This window comes from Primulina tabacum, chromosome 18 (genome assembly GCF_025594145.1).
Source record: "Primulina tabacum isolate GXHZ01 chromosome 18, ASM2559414v2, whole genome shotgun sequence".
Taxonomy (NCBI): Eukaryota; Viridiplantae; Streptophyta; class Magnoliopsida; order Lamiales; family Gesneriaceae; genus Primulina; species Primulina tabacum.
Window position 1 is genome coordinate 21105769 of NC_134567.1, and position 6345 is coordinate 21112113.

Below are 6345 nucleotides of genomic sequence, written 5' to 3' on the forward strand. Positions count from 1 at the left end.
ACGTACAATGACCATGATGCGCATTTCTATAGACACTAGAAACCGCATTAATGATTTCATGATTTATGTCTGAAATTATCACCAGTTCATCCTCGTCTGGTACTACTTCTAACAACTTCGTTAATAACCAACTCCACGAAGAAGTACACTCAACATCTACTATTCCTCACGCCAAAGGATATTGATGATAATTTCCATCTTGTGCCTATGCCACGAGCAAAACACCATTATACTTGCCGTTCAACCACGTACCATCAATTGATACAACTTTCCGCATACTTCGATATCCCCTGACGCATGCACCAAAGGCAAGAAATATATACTTGAATCGATTTTCCTCGTCGACACATATGTATGTTATGCTTCCTCGATTCATCTTCTCAACCATGTGCAAATAACAAGGCAATACAGTAAAACTCTTCGAAGGATCACCTTTCAAAACATTTTCTGCTAGTTCTTTTTCTCTCCAAGCCTTATAATATGATATATCAGCATTCATATTATTGTGCATCATCGCCATCACCGCTTTTGGTACAATTGACAATGGATGACCTTGGAAATTATCCACCAACATATAACGAACAACAACCGAACTTGGTCCGCTGATTCTCTTGCATCTCCTTGTCAAACCACATGTGTGTGTATTGCAATATGTCCGAACGGAGAATGCATGTGAATCATTCTTAATCTTTGAGGTCCAGATTCTCCACTTACAATTAGACACTATACATTTTACGGAGTACACTTTTTGGCTACTTTTTACAGTCTCAAATTCAAAGCAAGCTTCCAAACTGATTCTACTTAACTCTTTTTTCATCGCTTCTATGTTTGAAAATTCTTGACCAACAAACAAGTTCGAACCATCTGCGAATGAAAATGTGTCATTACCAATATACACATCTGCAACCACATTTGCGTCATTAGTTGCAACCATATTTGCCTCGACCTCAACGTCATGGATGACATTCACATCACGTGCATCATCGTATATCTCAGCCATGTTACTACGATCCACATGGATACATCCACATTATGTGCTTCGTCGAAAAATTCGCTGCTATTATTACGATCCAAAGAAACAATATTCAAGTGAAAATAATCATCAAAATGTCTCTGTTCGTTAAAAATACTATTGTATTCATCAATACCAACTCCGTGCACATTATCAGAAACATAAAAAAAAGCAACATGTTCAATTTCAATTTGAAGCACTGGCCTAGTTTTCGGACAACCAAAATACAAATATGCTTTCAAATCATGGTCATTCTCTATATAAATTGGTTGATTGTTGCACGAAAACTCTAGGAGATACTCAACCTCAAGTTAGAAGTACCGTCTACTTTCCCAGCTCTATATAGTTCACTTTTAAAATTTTCAAAATAACAAATATCATCATCTGCTGGAATAGCAACAAACTTTGCATTGGACCCTGAATTCCATTTATATATCAGCTCTTCACTCACTTCCCATTTACTATCGATATGAATAACAATAACTGTAGGCATATCCTACAAATTTCACCAAGGATAATTAGAATAGACAAATATTTATATATATAAAAAAATAAGCGTGGCCACACCACGCCGACCACAAATTTTGTTGGTCGACCAAGAAAAATTCTTCTTGCTCGACCCAAAATTTGTTGGTCGACCAATTCTTTTGGGTGGACTCTTGTTTCTATTTCTAGGTATCATCAGCAACCAGGTCAATTAAAAATTTGAATTGGCTAAACGATGGGGTCCAAGGAAAATGGAGAAAACTTACTTGTACTGACGGACTTTTTTTCTTCAAATACAGAGGCGGTTTCAAATACAGAGAAATCGAGTAAGATTTGGAGTAGATTTAGATCTAAATCTAAGGAATGAGCAAGAAGAATACACGAAACGGAGGTGGTGAAGTTGGATTTAATGTAATGCGGAACCAGTTGAGGGGTAGATGGTTGGTTTAATGGTTTTTTTTTATTTCGGGAGCTGGTAACCTAATTTTAAACAGAAGATGTGCGTCGACGGAGAAGAAAGAGAAGATGGGAGAAGAAAGCGAAGATGACAATTAATTAATTAAGTTAAAAATTTAATTAGAGTTAATATAATAATCAAAAGTTAACTCTTTGTTTCTTAAAAAAAAATCATTATGAATTTAATTTATTATTTTTTTTAACAAGAAACATAATCCATTATTACGTAAACATCAATTCAAACAAAAATAAATTATTATTCAAATATTAAATATATTTTTTAACATTATTCAAAATAAAGTTTTAGGGGTAAAAATATATATATGTTATATTCATTTTATTTTTTGGCACTGATTAATAATTATTATCACATTAAAAAATTCTAATTAATAATCATCATGCATGTAAAATAAATAATGTCATTTATAGAAGTGTATTTTTGAACCAACCATCCTACATTTATAACACAGACAGTAATTCGATGATTTCCGTCATACTTGATATGATGGAATGGAATGATAATGTAATGAAAACATTGATTTTACGTGGTATTCGTGTACTTAACTTTCACATGGATAATAAATACATGTTGCTAAATACATTTTATCAAGTTTTTGCATCAAAATTTCATGTAATTTGGTAAAAAAAATTGAAGTGCTGATCTTTGATATTGTAATTGTTTCAATTAATTTATATTCTAAAATTTTAAAAAAATGGCTGTGCCTTGATTAAACAAACCCCTTCATCAAAAACTCAATTTAATTTGTTTTTATTTTTAAATCAAGAGAGATAAATTTGTAAAAACCCAATTCCAAACTTGATTAATTCAAATGCTTGCTCGACAACTTTGTGATGTACATGCATAGCAAGTGCAGTTCCAGTCTTCCTACCAATATCATACACAGATGTGAAAAATTGAATCCAAATTTCACGAAATCAAGAATCAGATTCTTTCTCCTTCTCTATGTTCCAAGAATCATAAAAGCAAAAGCATCGAGCGCTTCTAAATATCAAACATGTACTCATTGCGATCAAAAGGTAATGAGATCATCTTTGGCTGGATGCTGTTTCTTGGTGTCCTGTGTCTGTTCCGATGTACCACCATTTTTCTTACCAAATATCATCTCATCAAGATCGTCCAGCAGCTCGTCATTGTTCCGTCCTTGGTGGGTTCCATGTGGAGTACCAGATGATTTCCTGATAAGAGCTTCTTCTTTCCCTCCAAGAGGAGAGTCATCGGGCTCTACAGCGACTGGAATCATAGCAGGCTCAGGTTCCAGTGCTACCACTAATGGTTTTTGCATATCTTCGTACTTGGATAGAACCTTTTGAATCTCATCATTCACGTTCAGTGCTTCAAACAGCAAGGCCTCATTCTCTCCAGCTGTCTCGATGATCCTTCGAACAGTGTACTGGGATTCATGACATTGTTGTAATAGCACGATGGTCAGGTCATCCTGCAATCCAAGTTGAATGTAAAATCAGACTAAGAAAAAAAAGGCAATAATAGCTGATTCAGAACTACTTCTATCGACCATAAAATTGTTGTTAAATAACCAGTAATACAAAAACTAATATGTATCTTTAAATCAAGAACAAACACACAATTTCTTGCCCCGTCGCCACAAATGAACAATGTGTACACAAAATAAACCAATCCTGAAGTATAAAGAGTTTCTTACATGGCTAAATGTAAAAGTTTGATGTAAGTCATAACTCAGTAACAGTACCTGCAGAGCATCTTGCTGTGGAGAAGAAGACAATACAGTGCCGAGAAGCTCTAAGCTGTTTCGAGCCACATCAAATGCCTCCTTGGTGTGTTCTGCTGAAAAGCGTTGAGCAGGAATATTATGATGGAGTTGTTGTGCAAGACTAGCATTTGACTCCGAGGTTGTCACGGATCTTGGAGGAGTAAATATAGGAGCCAGACTCTCATCATCTCGATCAGGAAATCGTATCCCTCTTGATTTCAAACTCTGAATTGGGGGGAAGATTGGTCTTAGACAAAATAGAAGTACACACCAGACAGACCACAGTCTCTTTTCGTGCATAAGTGGTGCCGAGGCAAAGCTTGTTATGTCTTGCTTTCACATGAATTTGTAAGTCCACTACACAAATGGCTAAAGAAAGTGTTCAACAACTATATTCTGTCCAAAAACAAGTTCGTCGACCATCCTAGATTTTTCCAGTTGCCTATAGTTCTATAAGAGATCAGTGTACTAATTATTTATTACTACTCCGTCAATTACAATTCAAAAGAATATTATCACAATGAACATCCATTGGCACGCGAATAACAACTCAAAAAACTTCTACATAGCAAAATGAACAGATAAAAGAATTCAGATAACATTTTGGATGGTAATGGGACAGTGAGAAAAAATTAATTGAGGAAACTTGATATCTAAATACCTTCGCAGACTACAAATGTCCATCCCATAAGAAGAGCTCAATTCATGGACATGAAATATCATGCTTGAAATATTGTTCTATTTTAATAAGTTTTAGGTAGAAATGGATAAAACAACCAAAATAATTACCGAACTAAGGCAAATTAGACTTAAAACTGCAAATGTACCTTGTAAGTCTCGTCATAAACAGGCAAGTAACGCAGCTCGTTTGAAGATTCGCCCCAGGATTCTATCAGCAACAGAGCCTTATTCCTGTTGTTGACCACAGTTTGGGGGTCATCAATCAGCTTCACCATCTCATCCAACACCCTCTCGGCAGCAACCTCTGAAAATGCCTTTTCACAATTCTTCACGACAGTTTCGAGCAACACCAGAGCTAAAACTGAACCCCAGGGCTATTAAACAAAATTCTTTTCTTTATTCCCCTGATCAATTCAGTGCTACTGATCCTCTCGTGGTTTATCATGTCACAGAGTTCAAGATTGATGGCCCAATCAGGCCCGTCCAAAGTTTCAGCAGTGGCTTCCTCAACTACTTTGTCTGCTTGGTTTGGTCCTTGGAATAATTCCTTCATCTTGAAACTCATCGAGCTCATACCGGCACTAATCTTCTGTCCCATCTCGGTCCCTCCAATCTTCAAGCGCTCACCCAAGGCGCTGACCTTATCCATCAAATTGTCACTCATGTTTTCAACACACGCTCAACAAATCCCCGACCAATTCTGCTTTCCTCGAGTCCTAATGATAAAAACAATACAGTCAAAGCCCAAAAACCCCACTAGGAATATGAACTGTTCCAATAATGGAATCAACAGATCAAATTAGAATTCTACACTCATAATGACCCATGAGAACAAGCGCGTGACTCGTGCAGCCAGTTCAATTCAAATACCAAAAAAAAAATGTAAAAAAATCGCAACATATTTCGCAAAAGAGAACGAATTCAATTCACACAACATCCATTTCAATTCAAGCAACAAATGGGTCTCTCAAATAAATTAAAAAAAGATCAACAATATAAACGTAAACAACCTAAACGAGTAATGGATCAAAAAAGCAATTTATAACGAAATTAACATCATACCACGAACCATGATATCCTAAGAATCATAATAATCGACAAAAATAAAAGATTAAACAGCTTGAAATCCTGATCAGCTACCTCTCTGCCTTAGAAGTGAAGTGATGACGACAATTGTTGGAGAAGAAGACTATTATTCCAATGCGGGGAGACTTTTGTATCAACGTATATGATATAAATATTCGGGAGGGAATTCCAATGTTTGTAAGTGCTGACCAGACCCGGCCAAAGTTTTTATCTTTTTCCATAGCTGCAAAACAAAAGCAAAGAGCGTGGTTCAATTCCATTACAGAACTTCCAAGAGTATAAATTCAACAAAAAAATTGAGTTGCTCGGAAGAATTACTGTTAATTCCAATTGTTGTGCGATAGTAGTCTCGCACCCAAAACGCAGGGAAGGTTTAAATTTTTTTTGCTTGGACGTCGTGTGTTCAAGCAATGTTCCTCGCTTGGATTGCACTAGAAATTACAAGCGATTTGTACGTTGAGACTATAGCCTTCCGATTTCCAAAATTCAGAAACAGTGCATTGCTGTCAAATTTTTCTTCACCTTTTTGCAAAGTGGCCGAATGTTTTTCTCATAAAAATAATGAAGTGGCCGAGAGTTTTTTATTGAAGAATTGGGAAGATTTTGTTTAGAATCTTAATTGATTTTTAATAAAATATTAACTAATAATATTGATTCTTAATCAAATATTAAGCAAAACAAATTTGCTTTTTATTGCCAAAATCTCTTCCAATTTTCCTTATGGTGGCCGTGACCTTTTTTTTTTTAATTGGGAAGGAATTTTATGGAAAACAAGTCTCTATTTAATTATGCCCTCTTGTGGTATATCTATAGAGTGAGACTCCTAATCTAATTAGAATTCTATATTTTATTATAATTAAATTCTCATTTAAT

General features: G+C 35.4%; 1 pseudogene; it reads right to left on the minus strand.

Annotated features, from left to right (window-relative positions):
- Positions 1-2771: 2771 nt before the first annotated feature.
- On the minus strand, positions 2772-5332 carry LOC142533929 (TOM1-like protein 1; annotated as a pseudogene).
- Positions 5333-6345: the final 1013 nt, after the last annotated feature.